This window comes from Tigriopus californicus, chromosome 7 (assembly GCF_007210705.1).
Source record: "Tigriopus californicus strain San Diego chromosome 7, Tcal_SD_v2.1, whole genome shotgun sequence".
In the NCBI taxonomy this organism is placed as follows: Eukaryota; Metazoa; Arthropoda; class Copepoda; order Harpacticoida; family Harpacticidae; genus Tigriopus; species Tigriopus californicus.
The window spans coordinates 9076948-9090329 of record NC_081446.1 but is presented as its reverse complement, the minus strand read 5'-3'; the positions used below and the strand labels follow the sequence as shown (position 1 = coordinate 9090329).

The 13382-nt window shown below is 46.4% G+C and overlaps 1 protein-coding gene and 1 long non-coding RNA gene across 9 annotated transcripts in view; one reads left to right on the top strand and one right to left on the bottom strand.

The window, feature by feature from the left end:
• Window positions 1-13382, top strand: part of LOC131883222 (B-cell receptor CD22-like) — a 49783-nt gene that overhangs the window by 9706 nt on the left and 26695 nt on the right. The window lies entirely within an intron of this gene.
• Window positions 3481-8639, bottom strand: LOC131883224 (uncharacterized). The gene is made up of 3 exons (XR_009373598.1): window positions 7950-8639; window positions 6571-6648; window positions 3481-3864 (listed from the first exon to the last, which is right to left on the bottom strand). It is a non-coding gene; the product is annotated as an uncharacterized LOC131883224 (long non-coding RNA).

Sequence of the window (13382 nt, the reverse complement as noted above, 5' to 3'; positions counted from 1 at the left end):
CATTATTCGTTGGCCACATCACGAGTCATGCACTCGGATTAAAAGGAGAAATCGTCCGCAATATCATGATAAAATTAGAACATCCTCCAACGTCGAATTAGTCTCCAATGCAGGTACGTAGTGGAGACTGATTGGAAGGAATGATTCTAGTTATTGCCCCATTGCGTTTGGTACTCGAATCGATCGTGCTTGCTCCTCTCTCTTCGATGCTGTGTTTGGGAGCCTGGTGATCGCATCTTGGCTGAGGTGTCTGTCCTTGTCCGCTTGTCAAGAGGATTAAGTGGTTCGAGTCGTCTTCGTCGACCACCAAACCAAAGTCTTTACATTCGAGCACCACCTCCACCATCACTACCACTACTACTACTACTACTACTACCACCACCACCACTTCCACTACTTCCACCACCACTTTAGCATGGAAAGGATAGGCCGAGCTGCCCAAAGGTAAAGAAAAAAGAAGGACGAAGAGATGAGATGCTCAAGCAGCATGAGGGCTACTCCCCCTTCTCACANACTACTACTACTACTACTACTACTACTACTACTACTACTACCACCACCACCACCACTACTTCCACTACTTCCACCACCACTTTAGCATGGAAAGGATGGGCCGAGCTGCCCAAAGGTAAAGAAAAAAGAAGGACGAAGAGATGAGATGCTCAAGCAGCATGAGGGCTACTCCCCCTTCTCACACTCATGTGTATGTGTGCATGTACGTACGTAGTATGTAAGGAGTTCTTTCTCGCCCATTGGGGAACGCTCAGTACGTACGTCGACCCTGTGGGCATGGGATCACATCAGCGGGGGATGAACTCTGAGGAAAAATGAACGGGCCTTAACTAAATGTGGTCAAGGACGATTACACCCGATCATCTTCTTCGCAGGGATATACGACTGTATGGGTGAGTGAGTGAGTGAGTGCGAACAGCATTTCCAGTGGTTGAGGGAAGTTGGAAGACGTGCTGGTGTTCACTCAATTCCAGTCACCGGGTATCCAATTAAAAAGGGAAGCTAACGTAAGCTTATCAAAATGTCGGTCGATCCTGACAGATCTAATCGCCCAGGGACATTTGAACATCGTTTGGGTCGTTTTGGCGACCCTCATCGCCCATTTGGTGAATAATATGCGACCACGACGTGTTTGATCTCACCTCATCATTTCCTCTCTAAATGAGACCGAAATCTTAAGCGTATGTGCAGTATGTATGCACTTCAAGGAAACGAGTTCCAGGTCCAATGTGGAGAAACTTTTTTTCCCATTTGGCCTCGTTCCACGGTGCAATTTCGGGAGCTCAAGGCTAAGTTAGGTCCAATGTACTACTATATAGCGTGGCAAGTCCCATGATTCTCGGAAGGCCTCATCCGCTTTCTTCCTTTTCCTCCCGTTCCTCTTTGGACCAGTCTAAGGCTCCATAATTCTTTCTACCTCGTCCATTTCTTTCCGATCGAATCAGATCACGATTGGATCCACGTTTCAGCCTCATTTTGGACCGAGTTCGAGGCCAAATTTGCCCCAAATCTCTCCAATAGTCGCTCCAATCTGGACCGTCCTTTCCTGGCAGAGAGGCAGAGGCAAACGAACGAGAGAGAGAGAGAAGGACGACAACGATGGATAACTGGTCTCCTTCGTACATGGATCCAAGATGTAATGAGGGTACCTACAAGGTACAAAGTGGATCTACTAACTCCCCTGGACTCAAGACCATGAGTAGGGAAGCTCCAAATTGTTGACAATAAAACATCATCGAACTGGGATGAAACCTCTGGTAGCTATCAGCCACTCGAGGAGTGCCAAACTTAATTGGTTAGTCCGTAAGGGAATCCAACGCATCAAGGTTTCCTCCAGACCAAGTAGACCCGGTAGACCCGGTAGACGCGGTGGACCTGATAGCCCTGGCCTGAAACCAGCCAAGAAACTTACCATGAACCACTCCATTTATGGGAGGAACTTCCACACCTTCCAAGACAGGAGATTCGCTCGAAATAGGCGGGTCGGTGGGAAAAGATGTCCTGAAATTTATGGTCGGCCATAAACCACGTTTTATCGATATCGAGAGGCAGGAAATGGGGAGAGATGCAAAAAGATGCCCTGCCCAGTCAGGCCAACTGACTTTTTAACTCTTTTCCTGTAGCAAAGAAGAGGAAAAAGAATCCTTCTTTCCCCCCACAAGGCTGCTCAATCTCGTGTAACATCTGGAGAATATTTTAAGTGGTGCCCACTGTGTGACTTCTATTACGACTACTACCCCAACCACCTTCACCAACACCGCCACCACCAGCACCACTAGCACTGCCGCTAGCACCAATACCCTTACTCCAACTCAAACTACAAGCACCACTAGCCCAGATGTAAGCTCAAAGCAAGCTGGACCACCATGACGAGGTGAATTCAGACAGGCAGAAACCATCAACCATCATCAGAAGCACAATTGTTGTTATTGGAGCAAACGCGTTTCTTGTGGCACATCTTGGATTCGAACTAGTACACACAAAGAGGCAGAAAACGATGAGAACCCTCTTCATTTGGCAGCACGGCCTCGAAACTTATTTTCCTTGTATCTCATTCGCCACGACTCTCTCGCTCAGTCTGGGCTCACACTTTTTTGCGCTCCCCCTTGAGCGTTTTTTGCGGCTTGTACATGGATAGGATATGGATTCTGTCGATTTATTTACAGATCCAAGTGATACTACGCGTGGCGCCCTGTAAAATGTGTACCTACGAAAAGAACTGATTTCGAGATGGAAATTGAAATCAGTTGGCAAACTTGCATGGCCGACTCGTCACTTTCATTAATTTTCTGGTTCTCATCCGAACCAAGTCAATCTACTTTCTCCTCATTGTTCCCTCGTTTGTTGGCCAAGGAGCCATTCGGCCAATATCATTCACTGAATGTCCCACTCGTTTTCGTACGGAAGGAGTCGAAAACTGGGTTGGCCAAGACCCCACTTCTACGTCCTCTTCTCATTAAGGGAATTGTGACATATCTGAAATATTGCTCGTTTGGTCTAATACCCCGGGCTTAGTTCCTCCTTCACGTTCTCGACTCCTTCAACGAGGCCAATGCCACGGAGAGGATTCACCTCGGACGACGCAGCGACCACCGCTGAGGAAGGGAACTCCTTGGAACGCGTCCCACTCCATTATGAAGAAGGGGGGTCCTTCCAATCTTCTTGGTCCTCTTTGCTTCTGCCTTCAAAGTGCGTGTGTGCGGAAGTGCTCGGATGAATCCCGGGATTTCGTGGCAACGACAAAGAATTAGAGTCTTACCACACTCTCTCGAACAACAGGCTGTCCCAATCAAATTCTTACACATAAATTTACATGGGATTTTGAATCAGGTTCAAATGCGTTCCACCTACGGCCTTGTGCGGTCCATTTTGTTTGCCAATCTATCGATTGGCATGAAGCCATTGAAATAGCAATCAAACTGAACGAAAACTCGGAAGACAATACTCACGCCTCTTCAGTATCCGGAACTATTCTCTGAAGCCTTTTACTCTGTGCGTGTACGTAGATGTATTCTGTATAACACTTTGTTCCAGCTGAGTTGTGCTTTTCATAGTGCAATGCAAAAACGGTAGTAATACCGAGTGCCAAGAATGACTACTATTTCCTGGCTGCTCTTTCTTTTCTCCTCTCCTCAGTCCCATTCCGAGTATATTATTAGGTTGAAATCGAGATCGAGCCACCCGAGCTAACGGGCCGAACTCATAGACGACGAAACGACTGTTCATTTAATTCTTTTAATTCTGCTCTCTTGGATTGCTCCGTGGTGAACTCCATTTTTCTCGCAATGCTCCTCGAGTGGCACAATGAAAAGGGGTCGGTCGGTCGGTTGGTTGGTTGGTTGGTTGGTCGGTCTGTGAAGAAAAAGAAGTAGTGGATATGCAAAAAAAGAGGGCTCTTTCGTTCTTTCCTGGATCTCTTTTGAATCCTTGCCGTGGCCACCGTACCTTGGCACAGTTCATAACCCTCTTCTTCATTTTGCTCGTTTATCAACGAGTAGGTTCATATATTATTACCACTAGTGGTCCTACTCCCAACAGCTCGTTCGTTCCCCAGCTCATTGGCGAAAAAGGGATGGGGGGGGGCTTACTTTTTTCTTCATCCAAGCAAGAAGCCGTAGTAGAACCGTAGTATCCCTCCCTACCTTGCTGCCTTGAAATAATGCACGTGCAGTTTTTGCCGTTATTTCGTTGTTTGTCAGTTTGTAGTGAGCAAATGTCGGAAAAGTGCTTGAACTTTTCCACGACCTCTCCAAGCGATGTTAAGGGGAGTTACGAAGTCTCTCAATGAAATTGCTACACATCTTCTTCGTCTTCTTGGTCTTTGCCTACTCCTCCTGCTCCTCCTTCTCCTCCTTCACCTCCTCCTGCTCATTGTGTCTTGGGCTTGACTTGAGAGATTTCTTTTTCTCCTTTATCTTGGGCTGATGTGCGTTCTTGATCTTTGGCAATGATGATTATTTGTTGAGCCCTTCTTAATGGCCTGTTTCGGGTTCATGAAGGTACCTAATAGCTCGTGTGTGAGTGTGTGTGTAGCGTTAGTTTACTGTTGGGAGGGACGTCTGTCTGTGTGTCTGACAGGCGAAACCTATTTCTCCGAGATCTGCGGGGTTTTTTCCTCCTCACTTCGACAGTCTCTATTCAGTCTCCTCTCCAAAATAAGACACTACGAGTCCAAAACCAGGAAGATACTTTAGGGATAAACTCAGAAAATAAATCGAAAGAAAGAAAGGAAGATAGGAAAGAAAGAGGGCTGAAGCAAAAGAGAAGAAGGAGAAGTGATGCTCGCTCCACTTTTCGACGAGAGTGAGTTTGTGTGTCAGACACGAAATCATCAACATCATCCAGAGATCACTTCCATGGAAGACATTTAGATGACCCCACCTTAAGAGCATTCGGTATGGCATTACACACGAATCCATAGCGAGCTCGCTCACTCACTCACTAGACTAGTCAGTCACCTTGCTTCCTTTGAGAGCTTGCACAAAATTGGACTCGGTTAAAATGAGGGATCGAGTTTGAGAAGTTCTCAAAGACGATCGCTGGTAAAACGCCTCCGAGCACTCGGGCCAATAAACACTCCCACAAAAGAACATTAATTCGTGGTAATTATTTCGTTTTCGTTCCTCTCCCCCTCAACCATACGTACGAGTGTGTGTGTGAGTGTAGGACCTACCGTATGAGTTGGGGAATGTCTCTCTGGGAAGAACTGATGGCTGGCATAAAACGAGACCCTCCCAAGTTCCAAAGCCATGGATAGATAGATAGATGGACGGATAGATGGATGGATGGATGGGTGGCTTGAGGATGCATTCACTTCCACACGAGAAAAAATGTGATGAACATTGTGAACTTAACGAAGGCAAGCTATGATTGTTCTGAACACTCAAACTCGGGGTTATACTCGAAGAAATTGGGCTGGGTCTGAGTGGTTCTTGCCGTTGATGCTCAGGTAATGGGAAAATCCCATATGGGGACAGGGCATCACTCAAATGCTGCAACCAGAGGCATACATACAGGGCGAAGGGGGAACCCAATCTCATTGATGGACACATTCACCAATGGAAATACCAAGTCCAGTGTCGAAGTGAACACGGGAGTGACCCTCGGGTGGTTACGACAATGCGGGGGACTGGTTCCTTGTTCAAGAAGACAGGTGGGGCTGAAGACGACGACGACGACGACGAAGTCGACAATATCATCATCATCATTATCATCATCATCATCATCGTCATCGAGCATCATCACGAGGAGAGAAAAGCATTCCTGATGAAAATTACCACACATTGTTCTCCCATTTTCTCGCCAAGCTCCGACCAACACCCTCGGTCTCCAGTACCTTCGTCTACCTTCTGCTACTACATACTGTGCGGACATTGGTACAGTACGTCTGGAAAACGTAGAAGTTCCTACCCAAAGTGCCAGCAGATCGTCGCTCATCTCGAGCTCTCTTCTGTCACTTCTGTCTGCTTGGCCAAGGGTTTCTGTACCAGAGTAGATTTGACAGAAGAAGAGAGTGTGATTCGTTGCACCTGGGGACGCCTTTCACAGCCCACCCCAAGTCCAAATTGCGGGAGGATGAGAGAAAAGGAGCCGAGAAATTTTCTACCACTTTTCACCCATTCAATGGCGAGATTTCTCATTCAAACCGACCGATCGACGACTACTACTATTCTATTGGCGAGGGGGCGAATTTGATTATTGGGCTGCTCTCAAGAGTCCTGACCGACTGATCCATTGTTGCCAAATCAATTTGCCGACGATCGAATCCATTGATTTCCATTGATTTCCGTCCATCCATCCGTGGAATCCCGTTGAGGTCACTCAAATATGCAAAAATTCCCCGTCACCTTTGACTCAGTTGGAGCGGTGCTCTCAGGGAGTTGTTTTGGTTCAGGCTCTGTTGAAATAGCATTCCATTGATTCGGGAACCATTGGCAGGCATCCATCCAAGCTACTCTTTCAAAAATATTGGAGAAAATCACCATCATTACACGTGGGTAATGATGGCTCATCACAGCCCATCTGGCTAAACAACCACCAAGCTCACTACGTACGTACTTGTCTCTACGGTAGGGATAGTATCGGTGTGTATGTAGAGACACCGATCTCGTCGAGTCATTCTTCCCATCTCTCGAGCTGAAATTGAACACATGAGAATTGTCATTATTTGTCTCTATTAGGGCAATTTCAATCAAGACCCTCGATTAAATCTCATCTTGTTGGATGGGTCTCTCCACGGATGAACGCGGGGATAGCCATTATATTTGAGCTATGATTCTACTGTACATAGATCTCCTTCTGCACCTGTTTTTCATTGAAACGGAGAGACCCTCAAGCACCCAAAACGAGGCCCGGTCTAGTTAGTTTATCGATATTTATTCTCGTAGTCCATTCGAGTGCCAGGCAAGATCTAGGAGGAGATCAAACTAGAACAATGAGATCTCTCACATCAAAAGAACGACAACGCCCCATTTGAAGTATTACTTTACTTCTTCACTCTTCTGAGAAGGTGTGTACTACGTGAGGCTTTGTTTTGTCCAGGTGTAAGGCCGTCAGGTGGACTTGTGTTGCCAGCTAAATAAGTAGGTAGCTAGTAACTAGCTCGCTACAGTTTGCAGATCTCAGGTTTGTTTAAAGAACAACTACAGGGCGATCAAATTTGGTAGGCGAGGAAAGCGCCTCTTTTTTGGTCCAACTCTTATCTGCTGGCTGCTGTTTCTGAATGCGTGAAGATCATGGAGATCTTGACTGATCTCGGGAGCCTCGTCAACGCCAGCCAATTAACATGATAAATCTTGGGGAAATAAAAACAAAACACACACACACAACCAGGCCAAGCTCAGCACAAAGCCTGCGTTGCTATTCGTGCTCAACATGTGGTTTACATCTTTAAATACAAATTAGTACTAGGAGGTTCATCGTCCCACCCCGAGTTCGTCCAATGACTTGAACAGATGCCTTGTTCATGGCCGATAGAGTGCCCAACGACAAAGACACCCATCTTTCTCTCGATCCATGATGCATCTAGTGTGTGATCTACAATCTATCGCCCATCGATGTCTAGTTATGTGCATGTGTGTGTACATGTATGTTTATTGAGCATGGCTTGGAGTAGAAAAGGCCATCTTCGTCCAGAGATGAAGAAAGAGATGAAAAGGGGTGTTGTGAATGAGGGAACAAAATGAGAAAAACACAACTGATTGAACGGCCCGGGGAAATAGAAGTGCCGACCTAGCCTTTCTATTCTGCATAATATGCATAATATGGCCGTCTTGTAGATCCGTACATAAATATAGTAGTACATACATGTACTACACACGAGACACACGTTCGTTCGAATGTGCTACACCTCGCCATATTATGGGGAAGTCTGTCTACCACCCGACTGCCTCCCGAGGTGGGTGTCAATATGTGCCTTGTTAAACAGATTAGCTCACCCAAACACATCCACACACCCAAATACAGGATGGATTGAGAATTGAGAATGGCGAGTTTCATCTTCTTCGTCGTCGTCGTCTTTCTACGTAGTTCCATCCACTGAGTGAGTGCAAGAAGGCAGTTTGGTGCGGTTCCAAATGGATGTCTTCTGTCATTTCCATTCGTTTCCCCGGGTTACAAAAGCCCTCTGTACTCGGTAGGCTCGCCAGTTCACTGTTGTTTGTGTGTACTCTGTCTGTCCATCCCCAAACACAACACTGTGGAGATCAGTTTACTGTAGGTAGGTACATCTATTTCTTCTACGTACTTGCTCCCTAACAATAGCTCTTTTATTGCAAACGTAAACGAGCAGTTGGAATGTTTCGAAGAATTTCCGACATCACACCACCACCACCACCACCACCACCACCACCACCGCTAGGAATAGGACGTGCGTGCCTGGTCTTGTTGGCTCCTGCTCGCGCAAAATGAGACAAGAAGATTGGAAATAGAAACTTTTGGCCCCGGTCGGAGTGTCAATCATATTCAGTCTTGGCTCCTCCAAGTCATTATTAATGCAAAACTGTCACCCCAACCGAGGTCAAGACTAACGGGATTTTAAACAGACTCATGGGAGATTCACAATGACCGTGATGAAAAATCTCGGGGTTTCGATGCGTTTTTTTCTTCTTTCTTTCCTGTTCCCTAAGCTCGATCAAGGCACGCTCTGACTGCCTTGACGAGGAGAAGTATTGTAAGAGTACAGAGAAGAAAGACGACAAGAGCAGGTGAGAAAAAGGCAATTTCACGTCTTCTTTTTCAAGGGAAAGGTCAAAATGTTCAAACAGTCACACCCTGTCCTTCCTTGATGTTGATGATGAAGGCGATAGGCATTAGCCTCTGGCTTCATGAGCTGCACTCAAGTCAAAAGTGGGCAGGCAGCCTTCTTCATAACAAAAGTACAGCACTGGTGTTAGCAGTCAAAGTAGTGCTTGTATAGTAGTAGTAGTAGTAGTAGTAGTAGTAGCACTAGTACTAGTAGTTGAGGAAGGCCGATTCAAAAAAAAAAGAGTGTGCCTCACTTGGCCTGAGCTAGAAGAAGGGAAAAGGCCACCATCATTTCTCAGCCTTCGCCTTCACACGAGGATTGCTGGGCATGGCTGGGCAGATCCATAAACTCGATCTCGGGAAACAAGTCTGAATGAGGGAGAGGCCAGCCATGGCTTCTTCTCCAGCCAGTCCTGTGCCAGTTCAAAAGCGAGATTGGCGAGGCCGATTTTGATGCAATCTTCGGAAATACTTCTTGCGCTCGTCGTGTGGGTGTGTTCTGAGTGTGTTCTGGGATGTACTTTGGACCTCTTTCAAAATTCCGTAAAATGGAGTGCTTGTTGGCAGGCCAGTTCAAATAAAGGCTGCTTGATCGTAGATAACACCTTAATGGGGGGAAATTTCGCCCGCTCTTGTAGATTTTGAGCCTCATCCCTCTTGGCTAGAAATTGGATCATGTACGTACGAGATCGACTCCAGCACAAAGAAAGGCCACATTGGAGCCTGTGCCTTTAATTTTCAAAGTGAATCAGAATGAAGGGAAACTTTTTTGACAAAAAAGTTCAAAGAAACAACATTTCTTGAAGCAGAGGAACGAGGGGGAACATCTTGTTCTCCCTTGCTCTTCTTATCGTGTGCGTGTACACTGTACATGTACGTATTTCAGCTGAATATACACACACTACTTATAGACTACGGGTAGTTCCAACTCCAAAGAGCACCTTGTTATGCGTTGGCTTGAAAGGGATAGTTGGGACTGGCTGATTCGATGACTTTGAGAAATTCGAAAGAAACAGCCAAAGAAGGGTTTGTTTGGTACTTCCAACGCTGCTCCGATCGCCCCAGGAGGATCATCGACTAAGCAATGCCCGAACGAGCTCGATTCAATAACTTTGTATACGATCATATGAGTTGTTTATCCTCCTCAATCCATTTACGAGATCGTCGGCCAGATCGCTCAATCCAATCCAAATTCAAATCCCGGAGAAGAAGGAGGACAAAACAAGGGATCAACACACTCAACATCGTCAGTCATGTTTGTGTCGTTCCGGAAAGGTCAACTCTTGGCCATTCGGTGTAGGCTATTCTGGATTCTAATTCATCCTGAACAGAAATATCTTCATCGTCATAAAACAGCAAATCATCACGGATGAGGGAAGGCGCACTTTCTGCCTCATTCCCTCAATCTTACCACTTTATGCTCTCTCATTCTTTCTCTCTATCTCTCTGGCTCTCTGGCTCTCGTACCTCCTTCCATGATTCCATCCCTTCTTCATTCGTCCGAGCTTGATGCCCGATTTCTTGGAGCTTTGAGCGAAGAAGTCGAGAGGCACCTACCTACTAGGAGATTTGGCAATTTATTCCCCATCAATTTTGCAAGCCTGGTGTGCCTTGAATTAATTATTGATCGATCGCTGGCATGCACACAAGGTGAGGACGGAGGGCTTGAGAATGGGTGAAGTGAGATAGGTCCAAAAGTGTGTGTGCGTGTGTGCGTGTGTGTGTGTATGTGTGTGAGAGAGAGAGAGGAAGGGAGTGAATGAGTGTGGCAAAATGAGAGAGGTAGAGATTAATGTCATCGACGAAAGCGACGGTGACGACCTTGTCTCTCTGAGTCGATGAAGAAGCGATCGACTATTGGACCCGGTATGTATAGACGTAACTAAGTAACCGTGCATATGTACGTAAAGGAAAATGTGAATGTGAGGGGTCTCCTATTTATTCGCCTCCTCGGTCATCATATTCTTCCTTGGCTCTGAAGTGAAATTGGTGGAGGGGCACATCCAAAGATAATTCGAAACGTGCATATGAGTGCGAGTGCTCAAGTGAGTAAACGAGTACCCGAGGTGGCTGGAATTTTCTGGGACAGATGAGGATGCTTGTCAAGTATGTGAGGTGGTGGTGGTGGTGGCGATGATGATGATGATGAGATGATCGCAATGACGGAATGCTCTTGGCCTGGACTCCGTTTCGTGAAAATCTGCTCAAATGGGCATCTTATCCCAAAGGATGAGAAGAGCAAGAAGGACAAGTGATGATGATGGTGATGATGATTATCGCCATCATGGTTCTTTTTCATTGGCTCTGCCAATGCCACCACCATCAGCACCACCCTAAGGTTGCCCCCACATCCTCATCCACTCCAAATCCTAAAAGGGAGATCTAACCTTGATTTCTTCGCGCCTCCAACGATGAAATGCAATTGACTAATCCTCCCCGATTTAGTCTCATTGCTCGATCGAACACACCATATTTGCCCCTCAGCAATTTTCAGGCCCCACATGAATGGAACGTAAATTACTTCGCTCCTTGTACAGGAATAATAGGCACTATGTGGAGCATCCTCCTATCACTTTCCTTCGAGGTGTTTGGAAAGACGAATGATTGCTCATCAAGCTAATCGACACCCATAATCCAGCAGTAGTCATCAGAAATCGATTCCACGGGAGCTCGAGATGATCTCGCCAATCTTCTGGTCAAGATCAAGAAAGAGCTTAGAGTGTGGAAGTACTTGTAATAGAAGAACTTGGTGTTGAAGTGGCAGTATTGGCCGAGGTAGTAATCATAGTGATGATGATGATCATGGTCATGATCATCACCATCATTATCAACCTGATCTCGTCCTGGTCCTCCTCGTGGTCGCCTCCTGCCATGCTTGTCAGGACAGATTCCCGATAGGATCTTTCTCTTCTTACTCCTCCTCGCTCGAGGGCGGTGCATCCAGTGGATAGATAGAGACAGACAGAGCTTGAAGCAGTCCAACGACTTCGATTGGCGATTCCTCGTAACTATTCACCATGCACCCGAGATCAAGGTCAGTCTCAGGCCCCGTAATAATAGGGCACAATAGGACTTAAGGCGTTGTTTCACATTCATCCCCCACGACCAGTGTCCATCTGCTATCCCTCGCAGTGTGGTGCACACACCACAGTCATACATAGTAGAGCTCTTGTGTAGCGACTCATACTGGTCACGAGAGGCTGAAATCGACAGAGTAGAAGTGGTGGTGGCAGTAGTGGTTGTCGTGGTTGTTGTGTTCTGAACTCTGAATGCATGCATCCAAGGAAGAAGTGTGCTGCTTGGTTCTTCCTTCTTCATTTTTTGCTGTCCATGGGTTGTGGCCCATTCTTCTCTTCCACGGTGGTGTCTTTTCAAAGATCTATCTATTGAAGCGAACTGGGCATGAATTGATGAGGAATTAAAGATCACCAACGGCTTGGGCGGACTTGTTAGTTGTCCTGAAAAATGATGGTGGAACCACTTCTCCGGTGGCTGGTGTTAGTGGTGCTGTTGTTGCTGTTGATGATGGGGATGTTGATGACCAAGAGAACGAAAAGAAGAACGAGGGGGAGGAGAATACCAAGGCTGATGGCGATGATGGCCGGGTTGGTCATCAGAGCTAGTCGGTTCCGAGATGCTGATGACGGCGTGGGTGTTGACAATAATCACCTCCTTCTTTAACCCTCCCTCTCTTCAATCTCAGGGCATTTGGCCAATAAATAAATGCAGCATAGCATGTACTCGTTCGTGCATACATGGTACATACATACTCACTGAGACTGGGGACCCCAACCAACACGCATGCACTGAAATCTCGTGGCGCACATCGATTCTCAAGGTGGTTAATAATTCCACTCAATCATGCCAGAATTTCGGGAAGGATTGTTCCAAATGTTAACAACAACATCATCTAGTAATACTGTAGCCATGCAGTGAGCCGTTTCAATACTGCAGGAGAGGCAACGTGAAACAAGAGTGCCTACAAATAAATGGTTCATGGTTGAGGAGATGCCAGGCCCCGGACCCCTAACCCAAAAAAATCCGCAACCATTTCAAAGAATATTACATCAACTTGAAGCACGAAGAACGACGACCTTCTTCCAAACCTCGCTTACAAAAACAGGATAGCAAAGATCCTCACCAAGGAAACGAAAGTGTGCAACTCTCCACTACTGAATGGCAATGGCCTTTGCTTGAGAAGGCTGAGAGCCTTGTACTGTACGTTCGTACGTGATAGTGCTTTGACTGGCACAGAAAACCAGTTTAGAGAGGAAAGAAAGAGCCAAACCACTCACTCACCAACCAACGAACCAAGCCACAAAACACAACAATAACCCGCCTTTTGGGTTGGAAATGACCTCGAGGAAATCGAGTCCAGTTCCTTTTGAGCCTGGATCGGATGGATCGAGTGAATGAGATGATTTTAAAAAAGAGCCACCACGGTGACCTCCAATCTGATCAAATCCAATGTGTTCATAAGCGCACGATCGCATTTTGTTTCGAAGCGACCAACGATCTCGTCGAATGGTTTGTTACGCTTGGCCCGTGTTGACGGGAAGAAAGTTTTTTGTTCCACTCTCAATTTCACCACTTCGAATCCTTGTGAGACGACTGGGGAATGTTTA